The following is a 24,347-nucleotide window of genomic DNA, read 5'->3' as shown; positions in this document are numbered from 1 at the left end:
TAATTCTGTTATCATCACAATCAAGTTTTAATACATTTGCTTCATTCCAAAGAAATCATTCATTCCCTTTTGCAGTCAGTCTTCTATTCCATCTCAAGCACAGGAATCTTCTATGTTCTGTCTCTATAGGTTTTCCTTACCTGAACATTTCCTATAAATGGAGTCAGCTAGTTGGTCTTTTGCTTATTGTGGTGACTCTCATCTAGGAGTAGTTTTGCACCCAGGAAATATTTTGCAATGTCTACAGACATTTCTAGGTTTTTGCAACTGGGGTGGGTGCTAGTAGCATCTAGTAGACAGATGTCAGGGATATTAGACAGCCTACAAAGTAACAGACAGCCACTGCAAGGCAAATAATTATTTCTCCTCAAAATTCAATACCACCAAAATTCAGAATATCTGACTTAGTAAAATGTTTTGGAGGTTTATCCACATCGTAACTTTTATCCATTGCTCAGTCCCTCATATTGCTAAATGGTTCTTATATGGATGGCATCTTTTGCATTGTGGCCATTAACAGTTTTTTTTAAGACCTTTTATATACATATATTTTCATTTCTCTTGGATAAATACTTGAGTGAAATTGTCAGAGTACATAATTATTTTTCTGTTTATTAGTCATTTATATATCTTTCAGAGTACATATATATATATACACACACATACACACATGAGCCATCATATATCTTAAAATATATATACACAATATATATCTTAACTCAAAGTGTGTGTGTGTGTGTGTGTGTATGTCATCATATATCTTCATTTTGTGGCTTAGTAATTCTATTTATTGCATATTTTGCATTGGTTTAGATGTCTCCTTATTATTCAGTTTTAAAGTTCTTTATACATTTTAAATATGAGCTGTTTACCCTACATATGCTTTGGAAATATTTTCTTGCTCTGTGCCTTGTCCTTTCATTTTCTTAATAATAATTTTTGTCTCACACATATACACACACCCATCACGCACACCTCTCAGGAGTAGTAAATATATTGATATGACTGCAAAAATCAGAAAATATACTAAATAAACATGAGCGAGAGGTTATCTGAAATGCTTCAATGCACTGTTTTGTATCTTCAATTTGGAAAAATCAAATTTACTCCTTTATATTTTTAAGCCAGCCTGAAGTTAAAGCATTTGTAAAGGCTTTTTTTTTTTCACTGTGTCTACATATTTTTATAGAGAATGAACTCACCTCCTTTTCTTGGTCTGATTCTCTTTGGAAGTTATTGCCAGAAATCTCAGGAAGTTCTGCATTCACAATTGAAGTCAAACTTCTCATGTTCTATTTTCTAGAGATAGAAACACTATGTTCATATCCTTTACAAAATAAACCTATCTTGAAAACTAATTATTCAGTCACCTCACAATACTTTCCTCCCTAAGGTAAACACTACACTTTTTTAATCCTAGCAACAGTGTTTATGGTTTTCATTCCTGAGCAGTTTGAGGCATGTTAAAACAATCTTTAGTTTATCCACATACTTTTCAAAATGAATAAAGATTTCTGAAAAAGAATAGCTATATTTGCATTTTTAAAACATGAGCATCATTAAACTTTTAATAATAATACAAATACACAGTTAATATATGCATATATATGATTCTGAGTTTATGCTCACTTATGAATATTCACATAAATTTTGCACTGTTGATATTCATATATGCACAGTGGGTCATTTGTTATCATGCCAAAAATTATCATTTACTGTAATATTACAGACACTTTTCATGAATAAATAAGCTTTGTTGATATTCCTCTCAAAAGGCTTATACAAAGTCTCTCTCTAATATACAGTATTGAATAATAATCATTTTACTGTCAGACAACTTTTGAGTAATCTTAGAAAAATAAAGAAATAAGAATACACACTAATGATTAATTAATGATTGAGAATAATATATCATCTAGAATCAAGTTTAGAAAGGTAAGAAAAATGATAAAAGTTGACATACTTTAATAAGTAATATAGTAATGGAAAGACACTAAGGACAGTGTGGGTTAGTGATTGTGTTATTTGGTTGCCAAGAATTTGAGACTATTTTCCTGTGAATGGTCACCATGGTGGATATTAATACTAAAAAATAGTTTAAGAGAAGAGAGATAATGTTTAAGGGACAATCAATAAATGGTTGTATAGTATTTACTGAAAACCAATTATGTGCTAGGCCAGTGTTATACACTCACAAAACAATAGTAAACAGGACAGAAAGTTATTAGAATTAAAATCTAATGAGAACAAACTCATTCATACAAAAAATCTGTATATGTTTTCAGGTAATCCTTACAAGAACTTTATGAGATGTATATGATTCCTATCAAATGATTTAGGAAACTGAGGTTTAGAAGGATGCAGTTTTATACCCAAATACAGGCAAAACTCAGAGACATTGCAGGTTCAATCTCAGACCACCACAATAAAGCAAATATTGCAATAGGGCAACTGACACAACTTTTTTGGTTTCCAGTGTATGTACAAGTTATGTTTACACTAGGCTGTAGTCTATTAAATGGTGTGTAATATCATTATGTCTAAAATAACAATGTACTCACTTTAATTAAAACTATTTTATGACTAAACAATGCTGACACCAAGACATGAAATGAGCACACACTGTAGGACAGGGATGATAGACTCACTTGCCACAAGTCTTAAAACATGTGTTATCTGTGAAGTACAATGCAATGAGGTATGCTCTTATATCCAAACATGGAAAGAAGGGTCGTTTTCTAATCAATGTTTTCAGTTGAATTAAATATCAATTTATCTACAATCTACCCCATATATTAGCCAATATGTTCAAAAGAAAGACTCATACAAAGTTTTTATGTTTAAATGAATAGCTACCTATCAATCAAAATTAGAATTTTGTTTCTCCTATTTTCCTTCTTCAACATGCATCCCAAGGGGAATGTGCTTATAAGGACACTAGCGCATGAGACTGTAAAATATTAAGTAAAAGGGAATTCCCAATTTATACGTACTCACAATGATTCATCAACCAGATATTAATATCTAACTTGGTATATGGCTGGTCATCTGTTGAGCTAGATTACATGAAGTACTTTATCTCTAGATTTCTTATGCAACTCTATATTTAAAAAATGAGAGTTCTGTGACAATAACTTATTTTTACCTATTCCATTTTAGTTTTTTTTGAATAATCAAAACAAATATCTTCAGAACCAATCACTTAAAAATTATTTCTATACTGGACTATCCTATAGTCAAGAGGTAGGAATCTAGCCCTCATTGTTTGATATCTAACATGTAACTCTAAAAATATTTTTGAGCATTAAAGTATCGAGAAAGCAATAAAGCAATCACAGTAAGAAAGGAAAAATTCTGGAACGTAGTCAACCCAACACCCATAAATACCCTGGGTAAATATATGAAAACTCTTCCGTGTCAATAAAGTGACTACAAAATGGCAGATAAGAAGATATATATGATTTATAAAAGATAAAAATTATCAGAATTAGAGTGAAGGGTAACAAAAAATAAAGTCTAATAGTGTAAATAAAAACAATTTATATTTAATAAAATACAAAGTTTCAGTTATGTTTAAATTTTTAAAGATCATACATTCTTATTTTTAAAAAGGTAAATTTTTTTAAGTATGACTATCGGTGTTTTAACAGCTATGACAGTTCTTTTGCCCACCAGCAATTCTCATATGCAAATTTAGAGCCCAGATATTTGATTTCTGTTAGTGTTATTTGCTAAAAGGAAGCTGAGATATTTGGAGGTTGTGGATTCTGCATCCTGGGGAAAAACAATATAAGCTAAAAATAGGCTTAGAACATCTTTATCCCACAATAAAGCAAAAAGTTTCAAGAATGTAAGGAGTTGCTTTAAAAACAAGCAAAGAAACTATCTTTTACTCATTAGATTTAATAATATGTGTTTGAAAGACTATAAATTTATATTATACATTGGTTAGTCCTGCTACGTATCAAACAATTCTAAAATCTCAGTGACTTATAATAATATTCAATCCTCATCCATATTGTATACATGCATACATGCTGCTGCAGCTCTGTTCAGCAAGAATTTACGTATCTTCTTCAGAGACCCAGGCTAAAAGGATATTCTCAGTGTGATATGTGCACTTTCTTGGGACAGAGGAGAGGAGCAAGAGAGACCAGGCTGCATCATGAAATCTTACTTAAGTCTTTGGCTCAGATATACGCAATGCTATAGCCATTCACATCCCATTAGGCAAAGCAAGTTGCATGGCTAAGTTCAACATTGTTGAGGCAAGGAAAGATATCCCTCTTAGGGGAGGAGAGGGAGAGTAAACATTTGCATACAATAATATATTCTATCACAGCATTCCAAATCAGATCATTATAAAATGTGAAAGTATATGCAGTAGAACATGTTGAATTTTTAATTAAATAACTAAACGGAAGTGCTAACACATGTATTTTCTTTAAATATAAGCCAGTTCATGAAATATCGATATGTGTATGTTTTCTTTCATTTTATTTTTAATTGTCATGATGGGTATACAAATAAGGGTTAATTTCAATTGTTATTAATAATGAAAAAAACTGATGCAATATGTAGTCACGATAGGTGGTCATAGTCTATGAAAACGCAGAAAGAAGTTTCACCTCTGTTTCAGTTGACAAATTAGCTAACATCCTAAGAACTAATTGTACTGGTTAGGTTTCTTATCCCTCAGGATTTAAATCTTCTATTAATTACAATAAGATACAATTAAGGCTTACATATATTATCACATAAGTTATATCAGATTAATACATTAGGATGCCAGGATAATGGGTCATATAGCACTGAACAAATCTAAAGAGGACGTCCTTCTATGGAATAACAATTTTAAAAAGGGTAAAAATAAAACACATGGAAAGAAAGTGGTTTCAAAAAGTCATGGTGAGGGCTTTTTTAAAATAGTACTATTATTGCTTATTCTTACAGAGTACATTCATACATAACAACACATTACAAATCCAGTACATGCATATAAGTACGTATTAATAATGTCTTAACTGTTACACAGCTACTATTGTTGGTTATACAATCTAATCCACATGGGTATCGATTCATACTATAAATCCTTGATATTATATCGTACATACATTCGTTCATCAGACATAGCAAATTTTAGTCAAGATGTCCCTCGTCCGCATGTATATCCCCTACCAATTTTTGCTGTCTTAATCCACCAACCTCTGAGAAATCATCATCCGCTCGGGAGTGCTACTCTCCTCGCTCCGGGACCATGACGCTTGAGGGTGACCATACTAAAACTATACATGGCATCTGGTTCTTACTTCAGGACCGTAATACTAAGATTGCCCACACGTTCCCCTTAAATAAGACATCTCGATGGACTAATGACTACCACCCTATTAACCAGTCACTGGAGCACCGTCATGCATTTGGTAATTTTAACTTTGGGAGATGCTATCACTCACCGTCGCGGAAGGCCTGGTCCCTGCCGAATCCGCTGCAGATAAACTCGGATTTGATTCCTACCAAATCAATTGTAGAAGCTGAGCTTATATTGAATATTCCGGGCTGGCAATAATAGCCATAAGGTGTTTATTAAGTCACTCTTGAAAGACATAACAATTAATCAATAGACACGCACGTACGCTCACGCAGGTCCACGCACGGACGTTCACGCAGGCCCACGCACGCACGCTCACGCACGGACGCTCGCTCACGCAAATTTCAACAGCTATTTCCAATTAAATACACCAATCCTCTCCTCCCGTCTCTGACTTTACCGTCAATCTAGGTAAACGTACCCTTGCCAAACCCCAAAAACGAGAGACTAAAATGCAACCCAGTCAGAGCCCAGACATCATATTTTAACCACGAACACCCAAACAGCTATCTCTCGATGGATGTATTTTTTCTAAAAATCTTAAGACCCTCCTACCAAATTAATCCTCCATTTTATATAGTAAGTATAACTAAATTTCTGTCCTAATACTAATAAAATACCTTGAGCATATCCCTCTGAAAACGTTGCTCCATTATATCATACCCTAAATAAACGATACTCTAATTATGACTAATCCTCCCAGCCAACTGAAAGACCAATTTAACTTTAAAGACAACTTAACTTTAAACTACCAATTTAAGTTTTAAAACCCTGAATTTCCAGAACTGCAAAAGACTATTTACAGTTATTTCTTTCTCATATTTTTACTTTTCCACTAAGTATTTATATAGTTAATGTAGCTTAATTATTTAAAGCAACACTGAAATTTTCTAGATGGGTCCACACAACCCCACGAACAGATAGGTTTCGTCCTGGCCCTTTTATTAGCTCTGAGTAAGATTACACATGCAAGCATCCCTGCCCCAGAGAAAATGCCCTCTAGATAGTCTGGATCAAAAGAAGCAGGTATTAAGTATGCAGGAATTCACTTTGCTTAACCACACCTTCATGGGAAACAGCTGTGATAAATCTTTAGTAATAATCGAAAGTTAGACTAAGCAATGCTAATGTTAAGGATTGGTTAATTTCCTGCCAGCCACCTTGGCCATACAATTAACCCTAGCTGATAGAACTCAGCTTAAAGAGTATTTAAGGTTTACCATCAATAAAGCTAAACCCCATCTAAGTTGTAAAAACTCCAGCTGAATTAAAATATGCTATGAAAGTGGCTTTAATATCCTGAAGATACCATAGCTAAGACCCAAACTGGGATTAGATACCCCACTATGATTATCCCTAAACTCTAATAGTTACATTAACAAAACCATTCACCAGAGTACTGCAAGCAACAGCTTAAAACTCAAAGGACTTTATGGTGCTTTATATCCCTATAGAGGAGCATGTTCTATAATCGACAAACTCTGAAACATCTCACCACCTGTTGCCCCCAGCCTACATTCTCCATCTTCAGCAATCCTTTAGAATACTATAGAGTAAGCACAAGTATACACATAAAAACCTTAAGTCAAGGTGTACCCCATGAGGTGGCAAGGAATGGGCTACATTTTACATGTCCAGAAAATCTCACGATGACCGTTATGAAATCTGAGGGCTCAAGGAGGATTTAGCAGTAAACCAAGAGCAGAGTGCTTGGTTAAATAAGACCATGAAATACGCACACACCACCCATCATCTTACTCACTAACAGTAAATGACTATTACTAATAATTTTCTACACAAGAAGAGGGGAGATAAGTTGTAACATGGTAGATGTACTGGAAAGCGCGCTTGGACAAACCAAAGTGTAGCTTAACTCAAAACATCCGGATTACACCTGGAAGATTTCATCTTGACCTGATCACTTTGAGGCAACTCTAGCTCAAAACCTTGCTAAAAACATTATCAAAATATCTTAATCAAACCATTTGCCTTAGACAAAAGCATATAGGTGATAGAAAATTTTATCCTGGTGCATTAATAGACACAGTACTGTAAGAGAAAGATTAAAGAACTGTATCAAGCACTAAAAAGCAAAGACAAGCCTTTATACCTTCTGCATAATGTATTAACCAGAAATAACTTTACGCAGAGAACTATAGCCAAGTCTCCCAAAACCAGATGAGCTACCCAAGAACAGCTGAAAGAGCACACTCATCTATACAGCAAAATAGTGGGACAATTCATGAGTAGCGGTGACAAACCTACTGTGTTGATAGCTGGTTGTCCAAGACAGAAGCTTAGTTCAACTTTAAACTTACTCACAGAATTAATCTCCTTTTAACTGTTAATCTAAAAAGGGACAGCTCTTTAGACCCTAGGAAACAACCTTCCTACAGAGGGTAAAAAATATTACCACCATCATTTTATGATGAAGACCCCAAAAGTGGTTGCAATAAAAGCAAAAATTGTCAAGTGGGATCTAGTTAAATGAAATAATTTCTGCACAGCAAAAGAAACTATCAGAGTAAACAGACAGCCAACAGAATGGGAGAAAGTCTTTGCAATCTAAGCATCAGACTAAGGTCTAATATCCAGTATCTATAAGCAATGTGTACAAGAAAAAACAAACAACCCCCTTAAAAAGCAGGCAAAGGGCATGAACAGACATTTCTCAAAAGAAGACATACATACAGCCAACAATCATGAAAAAATGTTCAACATTACTTGTCATTAGAGAAATGCAACTCAAAACCACAATGAGTTCGGACCCAGTGGCACAAGCCTGTAATCCCAGCACTTTGGGAGGCCAAAGAGTCAGATCACCTGAGGTCAGGAGTTTGAGAACAGCCTGACCAACATGGTGGAACCTTGTCTCTATTAAAAATACATAAATTAGCTGGGCATGGAGGTGGGCACCTGTAATCCCAGCTGCTCAGGAGGCTGCAGCAGGAGAATTGCTTGAACTCAGGAAGCAGAGGTCGCAGTGAGCTGACATGCCACTGCACTTGCCTGGGTGACAAGAGTGAGATTCTGTCAAATAAAAAACAAAAATCACAATGATATACTATCTCGTACCAGTCAGAATGGCTATTACTAAAATGTCAAAAAAAAAATAGATGCTGGTGAAGTTGGGGAGAAAATGGAACGCTTTTACATTCTTAGTGGAAATGTAGATTAGTTCAGTCACTGCAGAAGACAGTGTGGCCATTCCTCAAAACCTAGAGATAGAAATACCATTTGACTCAGAAATACCATTACTTGGTATTTACCCGAAGCAATATAATTTTTTCTATTACAAAGACAGGGGCAGGGTACAGTGGCTCATGCCTGTAATATCAGCACTTTGGGAGGCCAAGGTGGGTGGATCACTTGAGGTCAGGAGTTTGAGACCAGCCTGGCCAACATGATGAAACCCCCTCTCTACTAAAAATACAAAAATTAGCAAGGCATGGTGACAGGTGCCTGGAATCTCAGCTCCTTGCTTGGGAGTCTGAGGCAAGAGAATCACTTGAATCCAGGAGGTGGAGGTTGCAGTGAGCTGACATTGTGCCACTGCACTCTGGTAACAGAATGAGACTCTGTCACCAAAAAAAAAAAGAAAAGAAAAGAAAAGAAAGAAAGAAAAGAAAAAATGATGCGGACATGTATATGTTCACTGCAGCACTTTTCACATTTCACAATAACAAAGACAATGAATAAACCCAAATGCTTGTTTTATCAAGTTTTTCATAGACCAGATGGTTGTAGATGAGCCGTCTTATTTCTGGGTTCTCTATTCCATTCCATCAGTCTATGTGTCTGCTCTTATTCCAGTACCATGCTGTTTTGGTTATTGTTGCCTTGTAGGATAGTTTGAAGGCAGGTAGTGTGATGCCTCCTTTTTTGCTTAGGATTGTGTCGGGTATTCTGGCTTCTTTTTTTCGTTCCACTGCAGAGGCCAATACTAGGCTGCTTAAAGAAAATATAGTACATATACACCATAGAATACTATGCAGCCATAAAAAGCAATGAGAGTATGTCCTTTGCTGGGACATGGATGGAGCTGGAGGCCATCATTCCTAGCAAACTAATGCAGGAACAGAAAACCAAATACCACATGTTCTCACTTGTAAGTGGGAGCTAAATGATGAGAACACATACAAACTTAGAGAGGAACAATGCACACTGGGGCCTACCAGAGGGTAGACAATGGGAAGAGGGAAAGCACCAGGAAAAATAACTAATGGATGCTAAGCTTAATACCTAGGTAATGAAAAAATCTGTTCAACAAATGCCTATGACGCATATTTACCTATGTAACAAACCTGCCCATCCTGCACAAGTACCCCTGAACTTAAATGTTAAAAGAAAGACACAGTCAATCTATAAGTAAACTCTTAGAACTAATAAGTGAGTTGAGCAAGATCACATGATAAAAGATAAACATTAAAAAAGGTTTTATTTCTATATACTAAGAATGAAACATAAATATTAAAAATGCAATTTTTAATTTGATTCTATCACTCAAGAAACAGAAAATACTTAGGTATAAATCCATTAATAAATGCATAGTTTGCTGAAAGCTACAAAACACAGGTGAAAAAAGTTAAGGAAGACATTGCTTTATTGAAAGTTTTTTGCATTTGAAGATGAAGATGCAATTTACCCCTACTTGATACATAGGTTTGACATGATTTCTGTCAAAATCCCACCAATATTTTTGTTACTGTGAAATTTAAACAGAAAGGCAAAGGAACTAAAATAGCAATAACAATTTTGTGAGAAAAATGAAGTGGAAAGAATGTGTATCTGATTTTAAAACCCATTGTATAATTATAGTAATCAAAGCTGTATGGTATTCACAGAAGGGTAGACACACAGATTAATGTAAGGATAAAGAACTCAGAAATAGACCCACACATATATACCCAACCAATTTTTGACAAAGGCTTACAATTAATACAAGGAAGAAAAGATAGACTTTTCAACGACTGGTTTTGGAGCAACTGAACATTTATAGGCAAAAAATAAGCTTCAAACTAAACTTCATTCCTTTTACAAATATTAACTCAAAATGGACCACAATAAGTATAAACATACAAATCTATAAAACTTATACAGAAAAGGCATAGAGGAAAATCTTTAGAACCAGAGTGGACAAAAGTCCTTAGACTTGTCACGAAAAACATAATTCATAAACAGAAGAACTGATTAACTGGAATTCATCACAAAACAAAATAAAACGAAACAGAAAGCATTTGCTCAGCAAAGTATCCACTTAAAAAAATGAAAAGACAAGTTACATACTGGGAGAAAATATTTGCAAATCACATATTTAACAAAGCGCTAGTACTTATAATACATAAAGAACTGTGAAAACTCAACTGCAAAAACAAAGTAGCAATTCAATTAGAAAACTGACAGAAGACATTCAGTAGCATTTTGTTGAAGAGACTATATAGATAACAAATAAGCATATGGAATAGATTCAAAGCCATTAGCCATTAGGGAAATACAAAGTAAATACACAATGAGTTATCACTATACATTTTTCAAATTGGCTAAAATTTAAAAAGATGTGACAGCACAAAATATTGTTCAGGATGCAAACTCTATTATTACACATACTTTAGGGAATGTACAACACCTCTAGAAAACAGGTAACATCTTATAAAACTTAAGAGGCAGCTACAACATAACCTGGCAATTACACTCCAGAGAAGTGAAGATTTAGGTGCCTGTAAAAACTCATACACAAATGTTCACAGCAGCTGTATTTATTATACACGATTCTCAAACTAGAAACAATCCAAAGGTCTTTCCACAAAAGAAGGATTAAACTGGCATATTCATATGATGGAATAGAACTAGGCACTAAAAAAGAGTGAACTGTTAATACATTCAACAATCTAAATGAATCTGAAGGCCATTATTATGAATGAAAAAAGTCAATCTCAAAGATTATATGCTATATTATTTCATTTGTATAACATTTTGAAATGAGAAAATTATAGGACTGCAAAACAGATTAGTGTTTGCCAAGGGTTACGTAGGGAGTGTTGGCAGGTGGGAAGTACAAGTGGTGTAAAAGGCAAGACAACAGATCTTTGTGCTGATAGAAATCTTCTGTATCTGTCAATATTTTGATTGTGATGTTGTACTTTAGTTTTTTCAAGCTATTACCCTGGGAGAAACTGGTAAAGATGATATGGGATTTCTCTCTACTGTTTTTTAAACTTGTATGCAAATCTATAATTATCTCAAAATAGAAAGTTTAGTTACAAGAAAATTAATGGTGAACAAATAAAGTTCGCTGAGAAAAAGGGCACTGTGGTTCTGAATCATCACAAGAGAAACTTTCATAACTTTAAGAAGAATCTATAGGTTTATAACTCAGATTGTGTAACTTTAACTGATTGAGAAGTCACAAAAATAAGTATAGAAAGGTAACTCAAATAAGATGTGAATAAAAGCAAGAATAAGAAGAAGTTTAAAAAATAAAACCATGAAAAAAATTACACATCAGATACCTTAATCATTTACATGTTTTATACAATTTTAGCAAAAATTTGTAATTACTGTGTATTTGCTACATTTTTGAGAAAAAAGAGTATTTTGTGTTTGTGATTAAAATGGATACCTAAATATGTAAATTTGATTTGATAAGTTCATAAACAATGCCTAAATATCTAGGAATGTTTATTATATTAAATTCACAAGTATTGAAATGGCTGCTTAAATATTTAGAATTGGGCTGGCTGTAGCTCAGCTGTTCCTTCGACAGTGCTTTCTAAATACTTAGGAGAATAATATTTAACAGATATGTGTCATTAATAAATTAAGTATTAAACAACAAAGTTTAATAGTAGTTGGCATCCTTTCCTACACTCTCAAGCTCTTTACTCATTATAAACTGACATTAACACCCAGAATTTTCTAAATTTGTAGAACAATGAAAATAACTAAGTACCTCAGTTTTTATAGCATCTTTCCTTTGATTTCTTGGTCTGCCTTCCTGTCTTTTTCTACCTCCTTTTAATTGTGGGTGGATATACTTTCTCCATAATGCTAATGAAATTTCACGTAGTGCTTGAGAAAACACACAAAAAATGAATTGACAAATCAGACTCTCATAAGTTGGAGAAATAGCCCACTACCAAACGTTATTAAAACTTTTAATTATACAAATAATCATAAAACACAGACTGCAGGTAGGCATCTGAGAACACAGCTTCCAGGCCCTGTCTTGTGGCATTAGTTGTACTTGGCTCAGATGAATATATGAGACCTCTAAGAGACGTTTCTGGCTACATTTTCCACAGAAAAAGGAATTATGTTGCTGATAACATATTTCCATTTAATCTTCATTTACTAGCTTTTGTGTAATTTTCCATGGGGAGCATGTCCCATAAACATCAATTCCAAGCATTTTTGTCATGAGCACGGACATCTTGAATCATCCTGCTAAAAAATGTTTCCCTGAAAAGGACTCTCCCATTAGAAATACTCAGGGTGTGTGTGTATGTGTGTGTGTGTGTGTACAGCTAGTGCTCAACTTACGACCATGGTCGGGACCGTGGACCGGTCATAACATGATTTAGTTGTAAGTTGAGTAGGCTATATGTATAGTTGAAATGGTGCACGCGGAGATGGTAGTGCTGCCGGAAGCTGGTCCGCACTGTCGTACGCCCAGCTGGGCAATGTCTGAGCTGCCAGACGTGGAGCAGTCATGGCTAGCGATTGTGGTCGTAAAGTCGAATGGTCGTAAGTTGCATAGATGGTAAGTCGATCAATACCTGTATTTGGTCAGGAAATCTCCCATCAGCAGGTTTAGAAGGATAATTTGATTGGGTAATCTTCCTTTCCCTTGAAAAGGAGAGAATATTTTACACACCTGCTACTTAATCATTTACTGTCCTGTACCCAGCATATTATTACCCACACACTAGCTTCTACACAAAGTGGCTGTTTATGTTCTTCTGGGCCCCTCTGTCTTGGTTATCTAATGTTAGGTTAGTTCTTGATGCTACAAAACAACACCAGTTAGAGGTTAACTTCAGGTGTCCTTGGTTTTCACCCAACCAGCTGAATGACTGTTTCTAGGAGTCTTGGGCTCCACAACTGCAAAACAAGACAGCAATAAAAAATCATTTCTAAAGAGCCATTGACATATTTTATGCACTTAATGCATTATTCTTTCATGGCAAGCAAATCTCTGCTACTTTGGGTCACTTTCCAATGGTGATCTCCCACTCAGACCCTCAATAGACTGCTCCTAACTTGCAAGCAACAAATTTAAAAAGCCTCCATCCTAGTTACACCTCATTTCATTCTAATGATTCATTGAACAGTCTACTTTCATTCTCTAGGTTTGAGCAACTGATCAAATAATCAGCTGCTATTTTTTTCATTGTTGCCTCTATATCATGTGAGTTTCTTAGAGTCAGGTAGTTTCTTTTATTTCCCTTGCAGCTGGCACATCCATAATGGGGCATAATTAAAAAGATAAATAAGCTCTGAAAACCCAGATTTCAGACTTAATCATTGCTTTATAATGTGTCACAGGATCAATTTTATTTAGTAGTAGTCTCACCTATGTAGTCCTGAAAGCACATAAGTTAGAAAAAAACGAAGTAATAATTATTCTTCCCTAAAGAGTTCCCTACTTGTTCACATTGGAAAGAAAAAACAAAACAAAGCAAAAGTGTTCTAATTGTACATGATTGTTGCTGTCTTCCATAAGCATATATAATAGTATCTTCTGTATTATCAGTAACCAGTTCTCTAATCTTAATGTTTATAACTATTTTCATGTACAGTTCATGGTTATGGTCAGATAAGATACACATGGACTAAAAATGCAACAAATGTGGCTCTCCAGATGACATTCCTAATTACTGTTGGAGTAGGCTGATTACATCCCTCCCAGACATATTTGAAAGCTCAAATCTAAAAACACATTTTGTTTGGACAACTGATAAATAACAGTGACAGATGGGGCAGTCTGCTGGGTAGCAATTGAGAAAGCAAGAGGATGAGAAGAGCATAAAATCCATCAGAAAAAAAAAGGTTATGTGATTCAGCTATTTCAAACTTATACCTGTTCCACCTGAGGCTTCTGCATTTTACTTCCTGGCTACTCTACATTTCCTTTTGCTCAAGGCAGAAACCTTTAACTTTTTTTTTTTTCACTCCCCAGATGCAATCCACTGGGTAATCTTACCGATTCTACTACCAAAACCTATATAGAATGTTAACACTTATCATCATCTCCATTGCTATCACCTTGTCTGAGCCACTGCTCACCTGAATTACTGTAAGAACTTTGGAATGCAGTCTCTTCTTGGGCCACCCTTCTTCCCACAGAATTCAGATGGGTACTTTTAAAATGTAAAATGTCACTCCACTGTCAACTGCCCTCGTTATGCTTTGATTCAAAAACCATCCTAGTCACCAAGGAGGACCTGGGTGACCTGTTCCTGTGACCTCCCAAGCTATTTTTCTTGCTCTCTCCATTCCAAGGACCTAGCCTCCTTGCTCCTTTGCAAGCACAGGAAGCCATTTCCATTCCAGGGCTTTGCTCTCTCCCTTTCTTCCAGTCTGGATTAAATCTCGCCTTGACAATATGGTCTTCCTTGAACATCCTTTTCAGTGGTGCAATCTATTACAGCCCCCAGCCCAGCATTGCCGATCTTAACATTGTTCTGCTTTTCTCTTTCTTTCCACACCCATAACCACCTTTTAATATACTATATAATTTATCCATGTTTATATTTATTAATCATTATCTATTTCCCCCTTGTTAAAACATAAGCCCTACAGGACAGGAATCTGTCTTTTGTTTTCCAAAGTAGGGTAAATGTTTTGAACAATGTCTGGGGTTCCATCAATATGTGTTCACTAAATTAATTAATGTGATTTATTTATTTTCTTTCAAACAACTGCAATAAATAAAAAACACCTATAATAATAGATCTGATTCAAGGCTGGGTACTAGGGACAAAAGGACAGATAATAGATGGTCCCTGAGCTGAAAGCCATCACTATTTAGTGGAGAAGACAAATTATAAATGAATCATGATAATACCGTGTCAACTGGATATGGAACATGGGATGCATATAACAAGAACCCAGGTTACATGGTAGAGGTAGGTCCACATTCTCTTCTCTCATTCTCAAGACAGTATTTTTGTAGGATTTTTTTTATCCTGCATTACTTTTATTTTTCTTTCTAAGGTCCTCGCTATGATTAGCACATATTTATGTGGAACAGAGTCTTAGGATTCAAATACTATCAGGGATCGATCACTTAATGTGAAACATTAAGAAAGCACTATCCTTGGTGCCAAAATGTGTAGGAATATTGAAACATCCCCATGATAACAGATAGGTAGTCTGTGTAATACTGCCATTCCCAGAGGCAAAAAGGAGAAACTAAGATGATGCAATGGCAGCACATGAAATGACAGTCTCTGCAATTGATGTGGTTGTAGTTTATTTATATTTCTACTCTATTGTTACCATTGTTTTCAATGGTGAAAAGTTGAGAGATTTTCTCTAAGATCAGGAACAAGACAAGGACAGCCACTTCCATGACTTCTGTTCAACTGGAAGTTTTAGCCAGCCCAATTAGGTAAGATAAAAATATAAAAGGCATTCAAATCAGAATGAAAGAAGTAAATTTGTCCCTGTTTGTAGTTGACACAAATGTATATACAGCAAAGACCTCATCAAAAAATTATAAAAATGAATAAACAAATTTAGTAAAGTGGCAGGATATAAAGTCAACATATAAACGTCAGTGGTGTTTCCATATACTATAAAGGAACTATATGAAAATGGAATTAAGAAAACAGTCTAATTTACAATAGCTACAGTAAAATAAGAACAAACTTAACCAAAGATGGGAAAGACCTGTACACTGCAAGCTATGAAACATAGATGAAAATAACTGAAGAAGACACAAATATGTAGAAATATATCCTATATTCATGGATTGGAAGAAATAATACTGTTAAAATGTTCATAACTAGGCAAAGTAATCTACAGACACAGTAAAATTCCTTTTTTTCACATTTATTTATATTATTGCATTTTAGGTTTTGGGGTACATGTGAAGAACATGCAAGATTGTTGCATAGGTACACACGTGGCAGTGTGATTTGCTGCCTTCCTTCCCATCACCTACATCTGGCATCTCTCCCCTTGCTATTTCTCCCCAGCTCCCCAACCCCTACCGCCCCTCCCCTATTTCCCCCCAACTGACCCCAGTGTGTAGTGCTCCCCTCCCTCTTTCCATGTGTTCTCATTGTTCAACACCCACCTATGAGTGAGAACATGTGGTATTTGATCTTCTGCTCTTCTGTCAGTTTGCTGAGAATGATGGTTTCCAGGTTCATCCATGTCCCTATAAAGGACACAAAATCATCATTTTTGATGGCTGCATAATATTCCATGGTGTATATGTGCCACATTTTCCCTATCCAGCCTATCATCGATGGGCATTTGGGTTGGTTCCAGGTCTTTGCTATTGTAAACAGTGCTGCAACGAACATTCGTGTGCATGTGTCCTTATAGTAGAACGATTTGTAATCCTTTGGATATATACCCAGTAATGGGATTGCTGGGTCAAATGGAATTTCTATTTCTAGGTCCTTGAGGAATTGCCACACTGTCTTCCACAATGGTTGAACTAATTTACACTCCCACCAACAGTGCAAAAAAAAAGTGTTCCTATTTCTCCACATCCTCTCTAGCATCTGTTGTCTCCAGATTTTTTAATGATCGCCATTCTAACTGGTGTGAGATGGTATCTCAATGTAGTTTTGATTTGCATTTCTCTAATGACCAGTGATGATGAACATTTTTTCATATGTTTGTTGGCCTCATGCATGTCTTCTTTTGTAAAGTGTCTGTTCATATCCTTTGCCCACTTTTGAATGGGCTTGTTAGTTTTTTTCTTGTAAATCTGTTTTAGTTCTTTGTAAATTCTGGATATCAGCCCTTTGTCAGATGGGTAAACTGCAAAAATTTTTTCCCATTCTGTTGGTTGCCGATTCGCTCTAATGACTGTTTCTTTTGCTGTGCAGAAGCTGTGGAGTTTGATTAGGTCCCATTTGTCTATTTTGGCTTTTGTTGTCAATGCTTTTAGTGTTTTGGTCATGAAGTCCTTGCCTACACCTATGTCCTGAATGGTTTTGCCTAGATTTTCTTCTAGGGTTTTTATGGTGTTAGGTCTTATGTTTAAGTCTTTAATCCTTCTGGAGTTAATTTTAGTGCAAGGTGTCAGGAAGGGGTCCAGTTTCTGCTTTCTGCACATGGCTAGCCAGCTTTCCCAACACCATTTATTGAACAGGGAATCCTTTCCCCATTGCTTGTTTTTGTCTGGTTTGTCAAAGATCAGATGGTTGTAGATATGTTGTGTTGCCTCCGAGACCTCTGTTCTGTTCCATTGGTCTATATCTCTGTTTTGGTACCAGTACCATGCTGTTTTGATTACTGTAGCCTTGTAGCATAGTTTGAAGTCCGGTAGTGTGATGCCTCCCGCTTTGTTCTTTTTGCTTAGAATTGACTTGGCTATGTGGGCTCTCTTTTGGTTCCATATGAAGTTTAAGGTGATTTTTCCAGTTCTGCGAAGAAGGTCATTGGTAGCTTGATGGGGATAGCGTTGAATCTGTAAATTACTTTGGGCAGTATGGCCATTTTCACGATATTGATTCTTCCTAACCATGAACATGGAATGTTTCTCCATCTGTTTGTGTCCTCTCTTATTTCATTGAGCAGTGGCTTGTAGTTCTCCTTGAGGAGGTCCTTTACGTTCCTTGTTAGTTGTATTCCTAGGTTTTCTATTCTCTTTGTGGCAATTGTGAATGGCAGGTCGTTTTTGATTTGGCTGTCTTTAAGTCTGTTATTGGTGTATAGGAATGCATGTGATTCTGCACATTGATTTTGTATCCTGAGACTTTGCTGAAGTTGCTTATCAGTTTCAGGAGATTTTGGGCTGAGACGATGGGGTCTTCTAGATATACCATCATGTCGTCTGCAAATAGAGACAATTTGACTTCCTCCTTTCCTATTTGAATACCCTTTATTTCTTTTTCTTGCCTGATGGCTCTGGCTAGAACTTCCAGTATTATATTGAATAGGAGTGGTGAGAGAGGGCATCCTTGTCTAGTGCCAGATTTTAAAGGGAATGCTTCCAGTTTTTGGCCATTCAGTATGATATTGGTTGTTGGTTTGTCATAAATAGTTTTTATTATTTTGAGATACGTTCCATCAATGCCTAGCTTATTGAGGGTTTTTAGCATAAAGGGCTGTTGAATTTTGTCAAAGGCCTTCTCTGCATCAATTGAGATAATCATGTGGTTTTTGTCTTTGGTCCTGTTTGTGTGATGAATTATGTTTATAGACTTGCGTATGCTGAACCAGCCTTGCATCCCCGTGATGAAGCCTACTTGATCATGGTGGATAAGCGTTTTGATGTGCTGTTGCAATCGACTTGCCAGTATTTTATTGAAGATTTTTGCATCTATGTTCATCATGGATATTGGCCTGAAGTTTTGCAGCGTTTTTTATTGAGTGGCGGTGGCTCTCAGTGAGGTGGATGGGGAGGCCAGAAGCTGGTGGTTTTCCCCTGGAGCTGCGTGGCCCAGCAGCCTAGCAGCCCAGCACAGCTGGGCTCTCCTCTGAGCACCCCGGTTGAACTCCACATCATTCCACCAGTCCATGGCCTGCCAGTGTCTGCTGATGCTTGTCAGTGTACTCTTCTACCGATGCGTTCATCTCAACTTCCAGACGCTTCTGTGTTCTGCTACTGTGTTCCTCTTGATGCTCAGCTGTTTGTGTCCCTGCTCACTATGGTCTCAGGGTTTTTGTAGGCATGAAATAGGGGGACATGGCAGGCCAAGGTGGTATTGGAAGATGCAACGTTTGGGTGCCAAGACTGCCTGTCCTCACCTAGGTCCGTGGGCACAGGCCTGAAGGTGGAGAGTAGCCAGAGACCCACCTTTCTCAACCCAGCACTTCCCTGCTCCCCTCCTGTATCAATAATATTGAGTCCCAATTGGTATTTGTTTTCCCAGGACATGAAGGTGTCACTAATAAATCCAGAAAAAAAGAAAAGAAAGAGATCATTTCAATAATGATGAAAAGAGAAGGTCTCAGGGCACATAAAACTATATAGACAGACTGGACCCTGAAAGACATCTGCTGAGTCCACTAGGAGGCAATGTGCAGTAAGCATCCAAATGAGTGATAGGTAGTGTTGCAACACAGAGCAGAAGTCAAATTACTAAGAGCTGGAACCCACAGAGGTTTCTTGATAGAAGTGTAGTTTAATAGAGCCTGGAAGGACGAAGAGGAATTTAATAATAAAGAAGGTTTGGGAACCAGAAAAAAAAAAAAAGAGGCAATGTCCATGAGGCAAGTTTGGTACATAATGGTTGTCACACAGCACTGGAGGGCCTTCAAAGATGAGTGCATCTGCCTTACACTTTTGCCCAGTGCCAGCCCTGCTTAACATTGATAGAATAATTATTAGGGTCCAATTATACAATAAGCTGCAGTGATTTATGATGCTCTACAACCAGCACTGAATCAACCTGTCTCCATGGCCATAAGTCTGCATAAAGTTTTAATTACGAACATCATAAGTTGGTCAGAGCATATGGAGAAAAATGGATTATGAATTTATGATGCAGTGAATTTTCCTGCCGAGTGGCTCTCTTCCTGATCAGGTCCTAGAGACAGGATGACAAAGGCAAGTAGGAGAAGCTAGATTTGTGACAAAGCACTTGCTCCCTTTTACAAGTGAAACTGGAGACTGGAGTAGTGAGAGCATGCCAGAAGGAATATCAAGGGACATCAGCTGGCTTAGTGCCATTCTCATCCTGGCCTGAGATGAAGTGCAGCTACCAGAGCTGTGACAGTGACATGCTAACCCAGACGGGCATATGACAGGATAAAACTGGGTCTGGAGGTAGTCTTGGCTTGCTTAACAGCTCTTTCAACATTGCTAGTTTAAGAGGATTTTCCAAATAGGTGAACTTTATTTTCTCTTTAAGATTTTATGGTTCAATATGCATTTATTGAGAGCTGATGATACGTCAGACATCAGTGATGGATTGTTATGATTTTTATTCTTATGGCTTCTTTGTTTCCTTCTTTTTTTTTTTTTTTGAGATAGAGTCTAGCTTTGTTGCCCATGCTGGAGTGCAGTGGTGCAATCTCAGTTCACTGCAATCTCTGCCTCCCAAGAGAATCCCAAGCAATTCTCTCACCTCTGCCTCCCAAGTAGCTGGGACTATAGGCACACATTACCATGCCAGGCTAAGTTTTGTATTTTTTGTAGAGATGGGGTTTTATCATGTTGGCCAGGCTGGTCTGGAATGCCTGACCTCAAGTGATCTGCCCACCTCGGTCTCCCAAAGTTCTGGGATAACAGGCGTGTGCCACTGCACCTGGCCTGTTATGGTTTCTTTCTCATTTTGTCTTGAGGTCCCTCTCTTGAAAGTAGCCAGAAGCCAACATAGCTACTCTTTAGGGGAGTCCTGACTGGGGAAGAGCTAGGTTTGAGTGTGTGGGTTAAGTGAAGCACAATGAGGAAATGAAACCAGATGCTTGTAACACATGAAATTTATTACTCATGGCACCCAGAGAAGTTAGAGGTGCTGATGGGAAGCCAACGAGAAGTCTGGAGGTGACAGGGAGCCAAATCAGCAGATGAAGCAGGAGAGAGAGGACCTGTGCAGCTCTGCCTTTAATAAGGTCCAGGCTATAAACCCTCTGCCTTCTGGCAGAAATTGGTCATATGGGGAGTGGGGGACTTATTTATATGACTCTAGTGATTATCATAAGACTTTATTGTGGTCAGTGGCTGTGAGATGTGTTGGATTTGGGGTCAGCGGGATAAGGAAGAAGCAGGCTATACTTCCACCAAATAGAGAGAGGAAGTTTTAACTAAGCCAAAAGTGACAGGATACAACCAGATTTCAAAAAACTGATGTAAGACCTAAAAATGGATACCAACACAGCAACTGTATTAAACAGATGTATGATACTGGTCTACCTGTCTGTGTGTGCAGAGGCCTGGATGTCTGGCCTAATTGCAGACAACTTTGAAGGATTATTGTAGATATAGAACTTCCTGAGGGAGTGGCCAAGTCTTTGCAACTGCAACTACTTCTCCCTCTGCTCCTTCCCTCTTTCTTCACTTCCCCCTTAAGTGCTGACCTAGAGAGCACTCCCGTAAAACTTTCTGTATTCATCCCCATCTCAGAGTTGGGTTCACAGGGAGCCTGACCTCCAAAACTGCATATCATTTGTAGGAACTTGTTTCCTGGGTAAGGACCCAGAGCTTTACATAAGCGAAAACATGTATTAACATGCTCTTGCGTCTATTCATCATTTATTTACTCAAACACATTTCATCAGTGCTTACTGTGCAGCAAGCACTCTCTATTAGCCATTAGGAATACGGAGGTGAAAGAAAGCTCTGCACTGAAATAGTTCACAGCTCAGTCAAAAAGACAGAGAAACTAACGATAACCATTTAGTGTGTAAGCAGTGTGATCAAAGACAGGGAGCTATGGGAACACTGAGGAGGGATACCTACCTCAACACGAATATTGGAAAAGGGTCAAGCAAGTGTTTGAAATGGTGGCAGTTGAACTAAGTAGAACTGTAGGCCATATGCTACTTCTGGCTGAACACAGAACTCGGGAGGTAATCAGCAAGGAAGGAGGGCAGGTTCTGCCATCTGGTACTGAATCCAAGCCGGTCCTTCTACACACACAGCTGGACAGAAGGCCCTGCACCAACATTGCAGGAAAATTCTGCCCATTTCCATAGGCTGTCCAATTGTGAATCACCTTCAGTCTCATTTCCTGGTTTCTCCTGGATCAAAACTGCAATTACAGTGTGAAATTGCCCCCACCCACCGCGCCCGCCTCTAGATTTTGCAGAGGGATTGTCTTGTTCATACATAATAAGCAAAGAAGCTGATAACCTCTGCATCAAGGTCACTAAACGTGTAGGTGAATAGTTTAAATGTAGGCGATTGATGTGAATCTGTGACTCAGGGGCTCAGCAGGTGTGATTAGCATGACTTTTTATGTTACTGAAGTTAAAATTCTGAGGCAGCTACTTCTGTGCACTCCAAATTTAAGCTGCTAATGAATTAGTAAACAGGACTTAGGCTGAAAGTGAGGCACAGACTTTTCACTCCTCACTCCCCTCTTAACTCTAGTAGCTTGAAAGATACAAGATGCTCCTCTAACTAATTTTGTAATTTTAAAAATACATTAATAATGAAGCCACTTTGATTATCTCTATCTCTCTGTGAATACATAGATGATTGATAGATATTAATAGATGATAGACCTATAGATAGATGAGAGATGATAGACAGATGATAGATAATAGATAGATAACAGATAGATAGAGACAGAGAATGATTGAAAAAGCAATCATGTCTCAGCTCAATTGTAGCTTATTAGAGAAAAAAACAAAGAACTAAAAGGCTAAAAAGCACAACCAACCTACTGAGCCACATGATGCTTTAAAAATATACTGACCTGCAAATTTGAAGGCCAAACAAACAAACACATAAAGGAACCCAGGTGTTCACGCTTTCAGAGAACAGAAAACGTGGTTACATTTTATAGTATATGTAAGCAATGACATTTCAGAGCTGAGATTAATGTCTTGAATAGCTAGCTAGATGTTATATTTGACATGGTGGCAGGTGTTTATGATGTGTGGAATAGAAGTAAGACAGAATACCAATAGCTAATAAATAAAATGAAATGGTTAAACATCACTAGTAAATTGAAAGTGAGAAATGCAAACTATTAAACTGGCAGAGATTGTGTCCAGTATCATTGCCTGTGAAGACACTATGGCCTTCCTGTGCATTGCAAATATTTGTGTAAACTGATAACACCATTCCAAGAGACAATTCTGCCTGTGCAAGAGCCCTAAAACATATATGCACTTTTACCAATCAATTGACTTGCTAATAGTTTATATTAGAACAAAAACCACACACACATACACACACACACACACACAGCGCCACCACCACCACCATCATTGCTATCACTGGTAGTAACCCAAGACAAAACTTTATATTAGAGGTTGTTTGCTGTAAAATTTTTACAATGCCAAACTAGAATTGCAAACGTCTAATATCTGGTCAAAGAATATAAATAGACAATTCGCAGAAGAGTAAATTCAAATGGTCGACAAACATACGAAAAGTTGTTTAAACTCAATAGTAGTAAGCAATCTGAAAAACATATAATAAATCACATTTTGATATGAGAATTGCAACTGTTTAAAAGACTGATAAGGTCTATTGCTGTTGGAGATATTACTGAAATTCACATTCAAACACTGTTAGTTAAAATGTGCGTGTTTATAGTCATTTTTGAAAAGAAATCTGATGATCCTGTTAACATTAAAATGCATGTATTCTTTGACTCTGCTCATCTGCGTCAATAAATTTATCCTGTAATCTCAAGATACATGATATTTAAGGCTGGGTGCAGCGGCTCACACCTATAAACCAGCACTGGAAGGCCAAGGTGGTTGAATTGCTTCTGCTCAGGAGTTGGAGACCAGCCTGGGCAACATGGTGAAACCTCATCTCTACAAAAAAACACAAAAAATTAGTGAGGCATGGTGGCGCATGCCTGTAGTCCCTGTTACTCTAGGGTGCTGAGGGAGGAGGATCACTTGAGCCTAGGAGGTAGAGGTGGCAGTGAGTTGACATTGCACCACTGCACTCCAGCCAGACCCTATATTTAAAAAAAAGATATTTAACATATCAATGCTTCTTGCAGTATTGTGTAGAGCTGACAAAAAAAAAAAAAAGTAAATATATATCATAGGGAAATAGTTGAATGAATTTTTCTATGTCCACATGATGGAATATTCTGGAACTATGTAAAATAAATTACAGTTACAACAGTTAACTTAGAGATTTCAATAAAGTATTGCT

Source organism: Sapajus apella, unplaced genomic scaffold (assembly GCF_009761245.1).
Source record: "Sapajus apella isolate SASKATOON/1434 unplaced genomic scaffold, GSC_monkey_1.0 scaffold72, whole genome shotgun sequence".
Taxonomy (NCBI): Eukaryota; Metazoa; Chordata; class Mammalia; order Primates; family Cebidae; genus Sapajus; species Sapajus apella.
Note: the sequence above shows the minus strand (reverse complement) of the source record.